This window comes from Hypanus sabinus, chromosome 8 (genome assembly GCF_030144855.1).
Source record: "Hypanus sabinus isolate sHypSab1 chromosome 8, sHypSab1.hap1, whole genome shotgun sequence".
NCBI classification, from domain to species: domain Eukaryota; kingdom Metazoa; phylum Chordata; class Chondrichthyes; order Myliobatiformes; family Dasyatidae; genus Hypanus; species Hypanus sabinus.
This window is the reverse complement of record NC_082713.1, coordinates 153,548,086-153,567,332: the sequence shown is the minus strand read 5'-3', so window position 1 is coordinate 153,567,332 and position 19,247 is coordinate 153,548,086. Positions and strand designations below refer to the sequence as shown.

General features: G+C 40.5%; 1 protein-coding gene across 1 annotated transcript in view; it reads right to left on the bottom strand.

Moving 5' to 3' along the window:
- Positions 1 to 724: 724 nt before the first annotated feature.
- Positions 725 to 19,247, bottom strand: part of LOC132398606 (uncharacterized) — a gene marked incomplete at its 5' end in the record, with an annotated part of 40,667 nt that continues 22,144 nt past the window's right edge. Inside the window, 2 exons of the mRNA XM_059978262.1 lie at positions 725 to 814; positions 7,723 to 7,788. The remainder of the gene's footprint in view (positions 815 to 7,722; positions 7,789 to 19,247) is intronic.

Here is a 19,247-nt window from a genome sequence, read left to right as displayed (position 1 = left end):
GTCTTAGCATTGTGGTTGTAACAGCTTCAAAATGGCATTGGTGGCTTTGTGCCCAATTACTAGCAGCAATAAAGTTTATATCTGCATGTCAAATTTGCCTAAATTTAAACAAAAAAATGTTGAAAATATACAAAATACATATCAATTCAAAATCATTTCTGCTTTTATTCTGATGTCCAACAGCTGCATTTTCTTGACTTGGCAAGATTATCTGACTGCCTAAGGCAACTAGTGTCATTTGATGTCAAAATTTAGATCCATATATGAGATCCATATATGAGATCAGAATATATTTCTTCGATAGGCACTGATTGGGTCTTGTTTTTAATCAGCTTCATTCAGCTCCAACGCTATTCAGGCTGGTGTTTTTAGCCATGTTGACTGATGCCTTCAGAGATGATGACATGGGCATCAGCATCAAATTCCGCACTGATGGGAAACTGTTTAACCTCAGGAAGCTCCAAGCAAAAACTGCGGCTTTGATACATCATCAGAGACTTCCTTTTTGCTGACGACTTTGCCCTCTGTGTTGGTTCGAAGGATGATATGCAGCACTGTGTGGACGAGTTTTCCGAAGCATGTACCAACTTCAGACATACCATCAGCACCAAAAATGACTGAAGTAATGTATCAGCCAGTTCCAGGGAAAATCAAACATCGAGAAATACATCACAATCAAGAGTCAAAGACCCAACCCATTGAACAGTTTCTCATATCTTGCCAGCACACTGTCCCAGAATATCATCACTGATAGTGCAGTAAATGCCAAGATCGACAAAACAAGTGTGGCCTTCAGCAGACTTTATGCCAACATCTGGAACAGAGGAGGTTTAAGTCTACAAAAAGAAGCTAATGTTGTATAGGACTATAGTACTTCTCACTCTTCTTTATGCCTGTGAAACATGAACAATGTACCAATAGCATGCCATGATGCTAATACAGTCTTCCTCAGAATGCTTCTCAGAACCTTGACACTGACGCACATACCAAAGTGGGCCTGCCCAGTATCTTCACCATACTGACACAGTCCCAGTTCAGATGGTCATTTGCCAGACCGTTGAATGCCTGAGAAACTGCTTTATGGTGAACTACAGAAAGGAAAGCGTTCCCATGGATGACAAAGTAAACACTATAAAGACACCCTAAAAACTTCACTAAAAGCCTGTGGCATCAACCCCAGACACATGGGAACATTATCGCCCTGGATCAGGTTGAGTGCTGCCCCTCTCTCTATTAGGGCGCCGTGACACTTGAGGCAGAAAGGACTGCTGCAGTAGAGAGGGAAGCCTGAGCCAGCGACCCTCAACCCAATGTGGCTGCCATCTGTTGTCCATACTGCCAAGGAACCTCCAGCCATCTGTGTACCCACAGTCTAGTTTGGCCCTTACAAATTGTGGATGACTAGAGTGGTTCTCACAATTGCATAATGGATGAATAAACGAACATCACAGAGTCTGGTTATTTGAGTTACCGTCAGCTTCCTCTCTGCTTGAACCAGACTGGTCATTCTCCTCTGATCCCTTTCATTAACAAAGTGTGGTGAACTACATATACCTGTCTGGACACGCCCCCCCCCCCCACCCCGCTGACTGCTCCTGTGGCTCCTCCTATGGACCCTGGTATAAAGGCGATTGGAGGCACAACGCCAGCCTCAGTCTCCAGGATGTTGTGTGGTGGTCACTTGCTGCTTGTGCTTTCTTCCAGCCAATAAAACCCTATATCTCCCGTCACGTCTCCGAGTGTTATTGATGGTGCATCACAAGGCATTTTCGCCCACAGAACTGCCACTCACTGGATGTGTTTTTTTGGTTTTTTTGCACCATTCTCTGTAAACTCTAGAGACTGTAGTGTGTGAATATCCCAGGTGGTCAGCAGTTTCTGAGATAATCAAACCATCCGGTCTGGTACCAACAATCATTCCACAGCCAAAGCCACTTAGATCACATTTCTCCCTCTTTCTGATGTTTGGCTTGAACAACAACTGAACCTCTTGACCATGTTTGCATGCTTTTATACATTGTTGCTGCCATATGATTAGCTGATTAGGTATCTGCATTAACGAACAGTCGTACCTAACAAAGTGAGTGTAACTCCAGATTGCATTTCAGTAAACATTAGGGGAAAATTTAAGAACAGACTGCTGCACTCTCAGCTTCACTGATATCATTGGAACCAACTATCAACTGGCAAGTCAATCAATCAAGTCAAATACTATTGCAAACACTTAGCGCTGGAGTCCGAAGACAATTATATTTCTCGGAGATATCTATGAATCGGGACAAAATATTTGTCCATATTTTGCAGGAGGGTGTCTAATTGAGTAATTTGTCAAACTGTGGACTTTCAATAGGGGGGTGCTTTCCTCTCTAATGATTATATGAAAGGTGGCAAAATGTTATTTTTGATTATTGTGCTTTCACACAGTTATTCGACTTAGTTTAGTATTTAATGTTGCAGATTGGTTGTAGGAGTATTCCCAATTATTCATCACAGCATCAACGTACCAGTGGAGGTGATGAGTGTATGATGGTGACAACCCCTCACTCAAAGAGGGTACAACAGAATAGCTGGAAATATTTCTTTGATGACAAGCCAACTACTCACTGAATGGCAATCAAAAATGTTTGCCAGGAGTATGGCTGCTGGTTATGTGCTCACAGTAAATTCAGACATGAAAATCAATAGAAACTTTTAACCTTCAACCTCACAGAGATGGCCTCTGCTGAAAGTATCAAATGATTAAATATGAAACACTCACCAGTATTTCAGTAGTCAAAGTAGATATCCCTTGGGAATTCCATGCTGATTTATATTGATATGCCCTATTCAAATAGCGTATTTAACTTGATTTGGGGAATCCAATTGCAATTAACTGAGGCCGATTGCCATATTTACCATTCTTTGCATTATGATTAGTTATTACATACCTGGCGTGGAGAGGGCGATTTAAAACAAGTGCCTGCGCTTTATTCAGATCACATTTTCTCACACAACTTTAGTATGTGTGAAGCTAAATCTGAATCAATAATATGTGAACAGATACTGTTGTCAGCATCACAGCTAGGAAAAAGAAGTGTCATTTTGAAATGCAAAAGTGATTCCAGAAACCTGTTTGCGTTGTGCTGTTGATATGAGTGCTATATGATTGAGACTACTGGACGTTCAGAGTAAAACACAATGATGACTGTTTTTTTGGGTCAGTGTGGCAATTTGATTGTGCTTCTCCAGGCATGAATCATGCTTCCCTGCCTGCTCCAGTATCAGGGGCAGAGGTGCATCAAGCGAAAACATCCCTTAAGCATTTCTCCCTTTGGAGTATTTCTATGGAAATTAGGCCACATTGCTGTGGAATAACCAATGCTTTTTTTACATTGCACAGCACCAGAATGAGTTAAATCCAACACTTACCTCCTACCTATTGGGCTTCCTCCTTTCCCAATGATACCTGTGTTTCCCACCCACTGATCTGAGATCCTGACTCCATAATCTACCCAGAATCTTTGATGAATCACTCTCAATCACCTAATCATCTCATTTCTGTGTTTTATTAATGCCCCAAGTAGAAGTCCTGTTCTCCACACAGGTCAAAAGTACAAACCACTGCCCTGCCTTCCCAGCACAAATCCTTTTTTCTACAGCAGTACTCACCCAGATCACTGACATCCCAATGGACCACAGATCCATAAACACTTAACCCTCTTTCTTCCTAGTTACTAACTCTATTCTACTCAGCTCAAACCACTGACTCTGCCCCTTGTCCCAGTAACCACTCCAATACATTGTCCCTCGCCCATTCCCAGTCAGACCTCTCACTACTAAACCTCCCTTACATTCAAACCTCTTTGACCTGTAGACCATTTCTGACCCTTCTCCCCAAATACTAGATTCCACTGTCTCCATCTCAGAAGGCAAACCATCTATTGATATTTACCATAAACCCTCCAACTCTCTCAGCTAGACTGCAACTCTTCCCATGCTGTCTCTTGTAAGGATGGCGCTTCTTTCTCCTGGTTTCTCAATTTCCACCATATCTGCTCTCAAAGTGAAGTTTTTTTTTCAGAAAGCATAGCTTCCCTTCTCCTCTGGTTGGTGAACTCAGTCTCATATCTCTTCTGTTTCCTGTACTTCTGCTCCCACCCTGCTTCCTCTCACACAGAACAGTAATAGAGCTTCCCTTGTCCTTACATTCATCCTATAAGCCTCCACATCTAACATATTATCTTCCGCCATTTTTACCAGCTACAACATAATCGCACCACCAGCCACATCTTCTCTTCTCCCCCCTTCCCAGCTTCTGCAAAGACTTTATACCTCCCTTGTTCAGTCATCCCTCCACAGTCATTCATCCCTTACCCCTTGCAGTAGAGGTAATATTTGTTCTTACAGCTCCTTCCTCGCTATCATCAATGGGCATAAACAACTCTTCAGCTGAGACAAAGGTTTACATGCATCTCCTCCAATCTTGTCTTCTGCACTCTGAGCTCTTATTGTGGCCTCCTCTGCATTGGAGAGACTAAGCACAAACTCCTATGCTCAGTCTACAATGGCCACTCCATGCGCCTGTTTGAAGACTATTTCAGATCCTCTGTCCATTCCCATATTGTCTACCTTCAGTTTTCTCTATGGCCAGATGAAGCTCAATGTGAAAGAGGAGAACAAAACCTTATATTCACATGGCATGAATACTGAGTTTTCCAAATTCCCACCCTGCTTCCCATCCTTTTTCTTCTGTTTCCCACTCCCTTGCCTTCTGCCATCTTTCACTGATGCACTGGTCCACCCATTTTTGTCCCCCTTCCCGCCCATCTTTGTCTCATTCCCCTCCTCCATCCAACAACTTCACACACTGGTTCTCCACATCCCACCTCCCATCTGGCATCAAATGTCATTCAACTCTCCCTTCCCACCTCCTTTATTTAACAGAACCCAGCACTGATGTACCTGCTTATCTGCCTCCAGCAGCGGTCTCCCATCATTCCTCTTCCCCACCCCATCTTGCTTCATCTGTTATTTTACTTTCCTTTTCCCCTTTCTCTTTTCTGTCTCTATCTATCATTTACCTGCCACAGTTTTCCAACTGTAACTATCACTCACCTCTTCTACCTCCTAAGATGACCTATCTCTCATCTCATACCCCTCATCAATCCACCAATCACCTTGGAGTTTTTTCTTCCCAATCCCCTTTTCCTCTCTATGCTGACTCTCCACATTCAGCTCTGAGGCAGGGACTCACATAGAAATCAGACTTACATTCATTTTTATTTATCACATGTACATCAATACTTACAGAGAAATGTATTGTTTGCAATAACAACCATCACACTTAGGGATGTGCCACGAGCAGCCCACAAGAGTCACCACACTTTCCAACGGGAATGTAGAATGCCCACAATGCTCAGTAGGAACAGAATTAGGCCATTCAGTCCATCAAATCTACTCCACCATTACATCATGGCTGATTTGTTATCCCTCTCAACCCCACTCTCTTTCCCTTATTAATCAATAACCTCTCAACCTCTACTTTAAATATACCCAATGACCTGGACTCCGCAGATACCTATAGAAATAAATTCCACTGATTCACCAACCTCTGGCTAAAGAAATTCCTCCACATCACTTTTCTAAAGGGAGTCCTTTCTTCCTTTCTGTTCTGAAGATGTGTCCTCTGGTTCGAGACAACTATAGGAAACCTTCTCTCCACATGCACACTACCTAGGCCTTTCAATTTTGATAGGTTTCAATGAGAACCCCCATTTTTCTAATTTCCAATGAGCACAGTCCCAGAGCCTTCAAACATTCCTTATGCATTAACTCTTTCATTCCTGGTACTATTTTTGTGACCCTCCTCTGGGCCCTCTCCAATACCAGCCCATCCTTTCTTAGATTAAGGGCCCAAAACTGCTCACAATACCCCAAGTGCAGTCTGAGTAACATACTATAAATCATCAGCATTACAACCTTGCTTTTTTATTCTAGACATCTCAAAATGAATGCTAACATCGTATTTGGCTTCCTTACTACTGATTCCACCTGCAAGTAAGCTTTTAGGGAATCCTGTGCAAGGACTCCCTAGTACCTTTGCACCTCTGATTTTTGAATTTTCTCCCCATTTAGAAAATAGTCTATGCCTTTATTCCTTCTACAAAAGTGCATGACCATATAGTTCCCTACACTGTATTCCATCTGCCACTTCTTTGCCCATTCTCCTGATCTCTCTAAGTGCTTCTGAAGATTCCTTGCTTCCTCAACACAACCTGCTCCTCCTATGTATAGTCCGTATGCTTGGCTGAACAAAACATTATTCAAATTATTGACATATAATATGAAATGAAGCAGTTCCAACATGGACTCCTGCAGAACACCACTAGTTACAAACATCTAACTAGAAAACACGCCCTTTATTCCCACTCTTTGTCTCCTGCCAGTCTGTCAATCTCTTAAGCAACAACAACAAAACAGGACATATCACACAAGCAAGGCCCATTCCTTCCTCCCACACACACATGCAGATAAACAGTCCTCTAACACCTGGGCAGGTTACCTTTGGCCTCTCGTGGACTGATGGATTCACAGACAATGGGCCTTCAACTTCCCCTGCAGACTGGCAGAGATTTACAGACATGGGGCTCTAGCCATTGGACTTCGAATCATATTTCAGGCCTCTACTTCTGGACTTCCAATACCAACCTCTGGGCTTCAGTCTGGACTTTGATTGATCTTCGGTATTGACACAGGGCAGAGGCCAGACTGTCAACAATTGTTCTCCTCTCACCGATGCAGCTCAACCTGCTGAATTCTTCTGGCAATTTCTATGTTGCTCTTTGACCTTGCCTTGGGTCCCCAGTGACACTTTTCAAACAGAAACAGAAGTTGACATGTCACAAAATGAATATGAAAACATGCAAATTAGGAACAGGAGTAGGCCGTTCAGCTGCACCAGCCTACACCACTATTTTAAGATCATTGCTGATCTGATTGTAACCTTAGCTCCACATTTCCACAACACTCTTTCACCAACTACTTATCAACAATCTATTTACCCTTAATATTCAGAGGCCCTGCTTCCAAATCCCCTTGGGAAAGATAGTTCTAAAAATTCACTATCATCTATGGGGATAAAAAAGCTTCATGCCCATTTTGAGTGCAGAATCCTATATATTTAAATTTGTGAACCCCTAGTTCTAGGTTCTCTCACAGGAGAAAGCATCTTCAAACACATAGCCGCTGCCAAGATCCGTAAGGACCTTAAATTTCAAATTGCATCACTCCTACCCTTTACTCTTCCGAACTCTGTCAGATACAAAGCTAGCATGTCCAACTTTTGGAAGACAAACTTCCCTGAATCACTTTCATCACATCAACATTCTTCCTGAGACCAATACTATATGTGATGCACCATCAATAACTCTTGGAGATGGGAGGCAAACGATAGGCTTTTATTAGCTGGAAGAGAGCAGTCAGCAGCAAGAGCCCACCACACAACATCCTGGAGACTGAGGAAGGAGCAGTGCCTCCAACCGCCTTTATACAGGGGTCTGTGGGAAGAGCCACAAGCAGTCAGCAGAGGGGCGTGTCCAGACAGGTATATGCAGTTCACCACAATATGCAATATTATAGTCCGGCTCACCATGTAAGTGAATCATAACCTTTCTACTTTTTATATTCAGATCCCCCAGCAGTAAAAGGTAACATTCTCTTATCCTTCCTAATTATTTGCTCTACCTGCTGATTAGCCTTTGACAATCATGCACTTGGACTCCCTAGTGCACCTGGAGCATTAAATAGTATCTGAAAGAAAAAGAGAACAACAACTGATGGTTAGGATGGCTGATATATTATGATACTTTTTTTTTCAAATCTGATTTAAAATCATTAGTGTGTTTAAAATATGACTACATAATTTTGCATGATCATTGCAGAAATACAATGATCTACTGCTTCCATAATGTTAAATAGAACATAGAATTGTACAGCTCAGGAACAGACCCTTCAGCCCACAAAGTTGTGTGGAACTAGCTAACAAGTAAATCAGAAAAACCCCATAAACTAATCTGTCCTCCATACTTAATGTCCATATCCCTCCACCTTCCTTGCATTAATGTGCCTATCTAAACATCGCTTAAAAGCCTTTAAAAGTATTTGCCTTTATCACCATAGCACATTCCAGCCATCCACCACTCACTGAAGAAACAAAACTTTCCCCTCACATCCCCTATGTACCTAACCCCTCTCACCTGGAAGTCCACCTGTCTGATGTGGATGCCAGAGGAAAAATGCTCCCAATTAACTCTTCTTAGATCCTGCCTAATGCCCTAATAATTTGCTCTATGCCACAGTTTAAAGCTCTCCCACAAGGACCACACCTATCCTTATCTATAGTTATCCTGAAAGTTAAGGAGTTGTGGTCACTGGTCCACTGAAAGGTCAGTCACCTGGCCAGGCTCACTACCCAACACCGGGTCCAATACAGCCCCTCCTCTCATTGGATCATCTGCTTATTGATTAAGAAACCCTCCTGCCCCATCTATGCCTCTTGCACTAAGAAGCTCCCAGTTTATATCAGGGAAGTTAAATTTTCCATGATAACAACCCTATTATTTTTACACATTTCCTTAATCTGTTTACATATCTGTTCCTCAAAGTCTCAGTGGTTCTTGGGGCATCTATAGTACAATCCCATCAGTATGGCTGCACCCTTCCTATTTTTGAGTTCTACCCAAATGGATTCAGTGTCGTCACCCTCCAGCCCTGAGTGCAGTTGTGATATTGTCCCTGATCAGTAGAGCAACTCCCTTCCCCTATTTTACCCCCTTCTCTAACTTTTCTAAAGCTTCGAAAACCTGGTACGTTAATCACCCATTCCTGCCCCTCTCTCAATCACGTCTCAGTAATGGCTACAACATTGTAGTTCCTTGAACTGATCCATGCACTGTTCATCACCTTTACCCATGATACTCCTGGTATTAAAATACACCCACTTCAAACTATCAGACCCATCATCCATGTTATTTTGATTCTGCCTATCAATACTTTTCCTGACATCTACCTTCCTGTCTGATCCTCCCTTACCGACCTGGGTCTCCGGTTCCCAGCCCCCTGCAAAACTAGTTTAAGCCCTTCGAAGTAGCATTAGCAAACCTCCCAGCCAGAATATTAGTTTTCCTCCAGTTGAGGTGCAGCCCGTCCCTCTTGTACAGGTTATCCCTTCCCCAGAAAATGTTCCAGTGATCTAAAGAACTTGAAACTCTGCCCCCTGCACCATCTCCTCAGCCACTCATTCATCTGTGCCATTATCCCTTGTACTAGACCATGGCATCAGGATATAATTATCTTGAAGGTCCTTCTATTCAGCCTCTTTCCTAACTCCTTATACTCACTGTGTAGAACCTCTTCCTCTTATCTGCCTATGTCATTGGTGTCAATGTGCACAATGACCTCTGGCTGTTCAGCCTCCCCTTTGACAATGTCCTGCAGTTACTCCGATCCATCGGGGACCCTAGCACATGGAAGGCAACACACCAAGCTGGTGTTTCTTTCCCAACCACAGAATTTCCTATCCGTCCCGTCCCCCAACTATCAAATCCCGTATCACTGCCGCACCGTCTGACTTTACTCTTGCCTGCTGAAGGGAATGGCCACAGGGAGCCCTGCACTGACAGCTTCATCCCATTACCTCTCCTAGTGGTCACCCATCTACCGTCTGAAAGGTGTGACCACCTCAGAAAATGTCTCATCTGTAACGTCTTCAGCCTCCCAGATGATCCTAAACACGCCCAACTCCAGCTCCAAATCCTTGACCCAGCCAGTCAGGAGCTGAAACTGGGTGCACTTCCTGCAGATGTAGTCATCAGTGAAAACATCGGTTATCTTGATTTCCTACATCTGACAGGAGGAACATTCCACCTTGACTACTCTGTACTAAAAAAAAACACAAACCTTCACAGTCAACAGTAAAAATAAAGCTTACTTCTTTTTCACTGTAATAACAGGGTATCATTAAAGCAATATTGTTGATGGGGCTTCCTGTTTTTATATAGTGGTTAAAAGGAAAAGAACAATTTTCAACAAACTGTTCATATTATTCACAACTGATGTGGATTGAGTATACCCTGTGTTAATACAGAATGTGATGCCTCTTAAATGAGCAGATAAAATGCATTTGGAAGACTGACAGCAAAAAAACTGATACCTACCCAGTTAAGCAAATGGACATGTAAATGACTTTCTTTTTTTCATATGTACGACAGTGAAGATTGGAACAGGAAGTAACCCAGCACGATAGAGCAAAGTCCATTAGCAAAGCTGCAAATAACTTAGGAGTGATTTTTGGCCATTACCGAAGTATTCAGTGATTGAGAAACTTATCAACAAAGTAAATTGAGCGTTGTTACTTCTCTCGAAGTCAATAAGAGGATTTATCAGGAAGTCTTGAACATGGATGACATAAATGACATAAATGATAATGATAACACAAGCTGCCAGGGGATCTCAGTAAATCAGGCAGCATCAGTGTGGGCAAAGGGATTGTCAATGTTTTGAGTTGAGATCCTGCATCAAGGTTGAGCAAGAGGAGGAAAGAGAGATGAGAGGGAGAGGAGAGGCAGGACCAGGCAGTCAAAAGGTGGAACTGGGTGATGGGGGCAATGCTGGCAGATGCAGCAGATGGGGTAAGGGATGGGATCAGTGGAAATGTCTCCTAAATTCATCTCTAGCCCACCTCCTCCTCCATTCTGCTCCATCAGCCCATCATCTCCCTCATCACATGATTCCACCTATCACCTGCTAGTTCCTGCTTCACACCTCCCTCTACCTCTTTATGCTGGTTATCTCTCCCGTACACTCGCTGTCTTGATTCAGAGTGTCAACCTGAAACATTAACTATAATGTCACGGATGCTGCTTGACCCACTAAGTTATAGAGTCATAAAGTCACACAGCTCAGAAGCAGGCCCATACCAATCAAGATTCCCATCTAAGATAGTCCCATTTGCCTCCATTTGGTCAAGTGACTCAACAACTTTCCTATCCATATACCTTTTAAAAGCAGTTAATGTACCTGCCTCAGCTATTTCCTCTGGCAGCTCATTCCATACCTTGAGCACCTTCTAGGTGAAAAAGTTGCCCTCAGACTCCTAATAAACCTCACTCCTCTCAGCCTAAACCTTTGTCTTTTAGTTCTTGATTCCCCAAACTTAAAAGCGTTTACCTTTAAGAATTCCAGGTTTGTAGACATTTGAATTGATGGTTTTAGCTATAGCAAACTCTCAATTAGGATCAAAATTATGTTATTTTCCAGTAATAAATGCCAGCTGTAACCTTAGAGGAAATATCATGAACATAATATGAGTTGGGGTACTTAAAATATCTAATTAGGAACAGGGTTGCATTTATAAGGGTCAATGCAGATGTTGATATGTTCTATGAAACGCAACTTTTTAAGCTACTGAGAATATAAGCATTTCTCACCAACAAGGGCAACTAGTCATGGATAAATAATGCAGACCGTAAGATGAGGTAAGTATCCCTCTTCATCCACTTTCCAGGTCAAGAACATGGAAAAAACTTCGTTAAACCTTTTCTCATGAGAATCCACTTCTCATTTTTAAAAAAATTTGAACTGTTCTCTTGTTCACAGACGAAACAAGATCAGGATTTATTATATAAAATACAAAGAGAAGGCAGAGCTATGTGCTTGGTAACTTCCCCTTTGCCAAGCACTTAAATTGCACTTGGCCTGGTCAATGTCTATCCATTAACTGACATCATCAAAAAGGACAATTTCTCCATTGGTAGGGCTCTGATTTGTAGAAATTGATTCCTCTGTCTGCTTACATTAACACAGTGGATGTCTTTTACATGTAATCCACTTGGGAACTATGGCAGTCCTTACTTCTAACTTAGGAAAACATGCACAAATTTCACCATAAGGGGACTGTGTTTGATTAATTTCATTAGAAGGTGTTGAGAGAAACCATTGGCTGCTTGTCCCATTTCTTAGTCAAAACTGTTACTTGACTTCAAAGGTGATGGCATTAGCAACATCAATCCTCTCATTCCCAATCTTGAATCACAACTTCCCTACATTATATTTTACAGGCAACTTTGTATGAGTTTTATAAAAATTAAAATAATTAGTAGTGTAACTACATGGAAGATAGGTGACCACCACGTTATAAAAAAAGGAATAGAGGTCGTTTTCCCAGAAAACTCTCCATAATGCAAAGACGTACCTGCACATGTATCAAGAAATGTGAGTTGAAATAATAAATAAAAATTAACACAAGGTGATTTGTGAATTCCAGAAGGACAAATTTTGATTGCTTTAACTGCAGTTATCTCCTTTAATTGATTATCTCTTTACTTTCTCCTTTTTGCTCACTATATGCAGGAAAGATAAAAAGTTAGAATCTGCCAGATTCCTCTCCCCCATTCCTAGATTAGCTAGTACGTCATTCATGAGTTTGTATACAGGAGACCTAATGCCCTATCTTAGATTCATAAATCCAAATTATTCCACAATATTATCTTAAGTTAATAATGAGTAAAATAGCTGAAATGGGAAGTCACGTAAAATAAAACCTACGGTGTAGGAAACAACTGAATCCAGCAAAAGTTTATAAGAGACACAAAAGATTGCAGATGCTGGAATCTGGAGCAAGAAGCAACCTGCTAGAGGAATTCAACGTGTTGAGCACCATGTGTGGGATGAAAGTAACTGATGATGTTTAGGGTCAAAACCCTGCATCAGGTTTCGACCCGAAACTTTGACAATTAATTATCTCCCACAGACATTGCTCGATACATTGAGCTCCCTCAACAGATTATTTGTTGCTCCAGATTCCAGCATCTACAATCTTTTGTGTCACCAATGTTTTAAAGAAATCAGGCAAAAGAAACCCTTGGTGATCTAAACTCATCAAAATTTGGATATTCACAAAGTTTCTCTAATTTACCTATTTTGGCCTTCAATTTAATTTCAGGCCATCTCGCTCTGTTGCTCTATTTGATATATAAAAGTTTATAATTTTTCCAGCAATTTATGTCAATAATATATCTTTATATGTTGAATTATGGTAATACTTGAACTATTTCAAATTGTGAAGGATTTGTCAATGTCCAAAATAGTTTCATAAGTGGTTGAATACTAATCACAATATTAGCATTGTAGCTTTTTAAGAAAGTCACTATCAGAGCAGAGTTGATTGCCTTTAAGTCTAAAGCTTAGCAATCCATACACACAATGCTATGGGTTAATTTCCTCAATTACCATTTTTATAATTACCAGTCCATGCAGTGTTCAGCTAAACATGTCATCTTAGCACGTCAAGAATAATTATTCATTAACTAATTAACTCTGTTTAATGCAAAAGTTCTTAACCCTGTCACCGGTCAGTTTTGGTTATGTAAATTTAATAATTGTACATTTGCACTTGAGATAGAAGGTCATCCAACAAACACAATGAAATGCTCTTGCCCCTGCAATGAGAAGTAGTCCTATAAATGGGTTTTCCTTCAATCCATCCATATGGATTCACATTGAGAGCATATATTAAAGCACTCAGGCAGGATAATGTGCTAAAATGTCACTGATTTCAAAGTCTTCTGAATTCTTTACTGAATAATTGTCTGCATATTTTTAAAACTGTGCAAATTCATTTTATATAATGTATCAATTGTAAAAAAAATGTTTCCTTGTTGAAATAAAAAGTGGAAGTGCCCACCTGAGCAGTTTATTCAGACATTAATATAGATCTGTGCAGCTAATAGAAAAGGTTATTCCATGCTAAATTAATCAGAAATTATATTTTCCTTTTTATAGACTATTATTGATTACTACAACACAAAAACATCTAGTCAATGCTAAACTATTATTCTGCCTAATTCCACCAATCTGCACCCAGATCATAGCCCTCCAGTCCCCTCCCATTCAGGCATCAATCCAAATTTCTCTTAAATGTTGAAATTGAACTTTCATCCATCACTTGTGCTGGCAGCTTATTCCACACTCTCGCCACCCTTTGAGTGGATGAAGTTCCCCTTCATGTTCCCCTTAACCATTTCATCTTTCATTCTTAACCCATGACCTCTACTTCCAGCCTCACCCAAACTCAGTGAAAAAAGCCTGCTTGTAGTTATCCGATCTATGCCACTCATATTTTTGTATCCCTCTATCAAATCTTTCCTCATTCTTTAATGCTCCAGGAAATTAAGTCCTAACCTATTCAACGTTTTCCTATAACTCTTCAAGTCTGGCAGTATCCTTGTAAATTTTCTCTGCACTCTTACAATTTTATTTCTATCTTTCCTGTAGGTAGATTACCAGAATTATGCATAATAATCCAAATTAGGCCTCATCAATATCTTACACAACTTCAACCAAACATCATAACTCCAGTACACGATGCTTTGATTTTGAAAGGCCAATATGCCAAAAGCTCTCTTTACAACTCTGTCTACCCGTGACACCATCTTCAAGGAACTATGAATCTGTATTCCCAGATACTTACCACTGAATGTACATGTCCTACCCTGGTTTGCTCTCCCAAAGCGCAACACCTTCCTCATAAGTTATAGATCAATAAGCTAAAGAGAGTAAACAAAATATGCTATCATATACATACATAGGATTACAAGGTTCTTCATTCCCTGTTCCAAACTAATTGCAAGCTGTGCCATGCCAATCCAACCTATTCCTGGATCAAAGCTCCAACTCAATGCTCAATTGACGCATGAGGAAAATCTAAAGTTAACGCTATAGTTGTCATTGGTAAAATAGCACAGACTGAAACATCAAGACAGCAGGTGGTGCATTTGCTAATCGCCAGTTGGTGTCGGAAGAAGGTCACTGTACTTGAGTGATCCCTCTCTCTCTCCTTTGATGGAGAGTGAGAGCCTGTCGGCCCTTGAGCTGGGTGTTTGGAGAAGTGACGCGGAAGATTGTAACATCGGAGTTACTGTTCTCCGCTCTCGTTGTTTCAGGAGCGACCTCTCTCTCCTTTGCTGGAGAGAGAGAGTCTGGGAGATACTGAAGTGTTGAATTATAGACTACAGTTCTGATGGATTCAGGATCAAGGTTTCTGATGGGGATTTTGCTGTTGCTTGTATGGTGGGCGGGGAGGGTCGGTGTTTCTTCTGGCATGAGTGGGGAGGGAGAGGATGTTTGTGCATTTGCTGCTGCTTGCATGGGGGAGGGGTCGGGTCTTGGGACTGATGTTCTATCGTTCATTCTATGGAGTCTCTTATGGATGTCTGTGACGAGTATGAATCTCAGGTTGTATACACTATACGTTCTCTCATATTAAAGGAACTGAAATGAAAGTAAATGAAACTCTATACTCTAAATGAGTAGGTAATTACATTCTTCATTTGATATACCAAGTATTTTCAAGACAGTTAACGTGTAACTTGTTTATTTGCTTATTTTTTTTACTCTTACTACATGTACCGAGGCTTAGTGAAAAACGTCTTGTATGCCATCCATACAGATCACTTCATTACAATAGTCCAGAATATTTTCCCTTTAGTTTTCTAATTTCCCAACTTATCTTTTTCCTGAAAATTCAAAAGAATTTCTTTCCTTTACAGGTTTATGTTTTAGACTGTCTTTAAAGATTTCTGATTGAAACAGAACAGTTAATTTTTATATCACAGAGATTATTTATATTACTGGTTCATTTTTATATCACAGAGAAATCTATTTTTATATCTCATTTTTATTTCCTAGACTCTAAATTCCCCACCATTACAATTCAAACTTTGATATTCTTTGAAGGCATAGCCATTAAAAAAAAGCAATGGAGACTGAAATTAATTCTGTTGACAAGCCTTAGTTGTAACTATGGTGTGGAAGGTTTGCAAACAAAACACTGCGTTGGTTTGACGGAGTTATTGGTAAGGGCAAGAACAAGGGAAACCCTTTTCTGTAATGTTGGCAGAGGGGTATGGTGTGAGGGCAGATGCAAGGGAAATAGAAGAACCACCTCTTTCAGATAAGCTAGTGCTTTACCCGCGAGTGTTTTGAGGTCACTTATTGTAACTGATGCTCCCAGCATGGTCTCCTTTTCATCGTGAGACCCAAAGCAGATTGGGGGACCACTTTGTTCAACACCTTCATTGTGGCCACTGCAACTGCCTGGATCTCCCTTTAGCCACTCACTTCAATTCACTTATCCATTCCCATACTAACATGTCTGTCCATGGTCTCCTTTAAGGCCAAGCATTGCTTGGAGGAACATCACCTCATATGGCATTTGAGTAGTCTCTAAACTGAAGGCATCAACACAATTTATCTAATGTCCGTTAACCACTCGCCACTGTTCCACCCCACTTTTATTGTTTTACATCAATCTGATGACCCTTTTATCCCTTGTCTTCTCCTCTGCCATCCTCGTTCATCATCGTGACTTGTCTATCACTTACTTCTGATTCCCCACCTTCTTTCCCATATTCCATGGTCCACTATACTGTCCAATTGGATTCTTCTGCATCAGTCCTTTACCTCTTCCACCCATCGCCTGCCAGTTTCTCACATCATTCCTTTTCATCTGACCTCTCCCACTCACCTACCTTCCTCTCATCTGGTCTCATCTACCATCTGCCACGTTATACTCCTTCCCCTCTCCCCACCTTATTCTGGCTTACACCCATTCCTTTCCAGCCTTGATAAAGCATCTCAGTTTGAATTATTGACTGTTCATTTCTCTCCGCAGATGCAGCCTGACTTGATGAGTTCCTCCAGCATTTTGTCAATGTTGTTTAAGATTGCAACTTCTGTAGAATCTCTTGTGTCTGTGACATACTAAGTGAAAACTGTGGAAGAACACACAATATTACTGACAAATCTGTCCCATTAAGTACCATTTAAATTGGTGAATTGGATTACTATGATCACATGTAATTGGTTGCACGATAGCGTCGCGGTTAGAGCAATGATATTACAGCCAGGGATGTTGAAGCTCGGCATTCAATTCTGAAACCGTTTGTAAGGAGTTTGTACGTTCTCCCTCTGAAAGCGTGTGTTTCCTTTGGGTGGTCTGGCATCCTCCCACATTCCAAAGACATATCAGCTAATTGGCCATATAAATTGTCATGTGTGGGACCGGAAGGGCCTGTTTGGCTTTGTATCTCTGAATAAATAAATAACTAGATCGATAGATAGATAGATAGATAGTACTAAGGTACATTAAAACTATGGCTTGCATACCATTCATACATTCAGTTAGTACAAGATAAAACAATAATGAAGTGCAGAGTGAAGTGTTACAATTACAGAGAAAGTGCAGTGCAGGTAGACAAGGAGGTATATTTTATTTACCCATTGGTAACAGCATCTGCATCGGTGAATATCTGAGAAAGAATAGCAATCTATGTGGCATGCTGACCCATCATGGAAAGCACCCAAGACAACCAAAGGGAAGTAAGATATATTTTGTACTTTGACAAGGCATCTCCTGAAGGGACAGTATTAACCATTTTCTTCAGTATTTCTCAGTGTCCTATAGCTTGAAAGTATTTGATACACTTCACAAACATAATATTTTTAATTATAATGAAATCATAGGATATGTAAATACTGCCAGAAGTAATAAATAACAACAGAAAATGCTGGTTATAGTCTGCAGATTGGACAACATAAAGTGAAAAATAAACTTGCATCCTTTTGGGTCTGGTTACCCTCTCTCTCTGTGAACTTGCCATTTGTTCTACTAGCCATATTCATCACTTTCATTAAACATTTTAGATAGTATATCAGTTTTACAGCTCTGAGGGGTTAGAATATTTTGAAATTATGGAGAGGAACTTTGACCATGGTCAATTCTAGGAATGTAATTAACATTTGTCCGCTCTTTTGCTCTCTCCTGTGTGGCTGGCATTCACACGAGATGAAGGGGCTGCTCACCAGGACCTGTAGTTAACCATGCCTCATCCTTTAGACATCAATGACATCCAAATGGACTTCATGTTCATTTTGGTAGCAAAGTCAGATGAGGAACTATTTAATGTAATTGAGAATATTTTTCCTTCGGGGCCATGCAGAGCGTGGCTCCTTCCACAGGTTTCAAAAGAAAAGTTACAGCCTCTGAAACCAAGGCAATACCCCAAGCAAGGAAACTTCTCAACAGCCTTCCCATAAATTACTGGAAGGCAGCCTCTGAACTGCTAAATCCAGGGGTTGCCAGCCTTGGATCCACAGACCTTTTGCTTAATGTTATTGGTCCATGGCATAAAAAAAATATTGGGAACCCTGACCTAATCAATCTAAACTCTCTCAATGTCTGTTCTTCTCCATCCCACCAGCCATTTATAGCTTGTTCCAGAAATGGGAAATCGGATGTTACCAATCGTTTGATGCTGCCATCCATTCTCATCCTGTGTTTTAATTAAGGCCTGATTTGGAATTTGATGTATATTGACTAGTTAGCTTAAAACCAATCTACATCACAAATCTTAACAATTACAGTCAACAGCAGAAAGGGCACTACCATGGTGTTGTTAAATAACATCAAAGCTATATGAAATTTCAAAGTTCTTTTAAAGTTTCCAGAAGGACTTTTTACATTATTCACCATATAGTAATAAACATTATGATGCTGTTTCGTAACAAAGGTAATTAACTGATGCTTGTAGAGCATTTCCTTGACCCAATTGCTGAATCTTGCAGATTTTGAGTTGTAAGGTCAAGCAGCTCTTCTGTCTGGTAATAGCTTTCAACTTTCCAAATATAGAATAAGCTTAAAAGTACACATTTGAAAAGTTTCTAAAATACCCACATGCCCTTAACATTCCTAGATTTAACATAATAAACCATGTTAAAATAGTATGTAATGATTATGTTTGTTTCTTTCATCCCTATTTACATAAAAGTAAGTGCTAACATAACATGGATAATAAGTACTTAAAGGGTTAACAAATGACTGCAACAAAATATGTGGTGTTATCATGAAGAACTAACACTCCACATGTATTTTGGTAATGTAATTATTAACATTAAAACACATATTTAGTTTACATATTAATGTTTTTAAATTATTAAGAAGTATTATAATTGCAATTATTTTACTTATTAAGACTGCAGCACACACCTGAACTTCCTGCTGAGCTACAGGATGTGCACTGCTTGCTTCAGTTAGATGTGCCAAATTAGACAATTTCATATCTGCCACCTACTCATTAGCCATAAAATAAATAGGAAGAGTGAGAGGATAATAAAGCCATAACTAGCACTGCGACTATTACAGGGCAGCATAC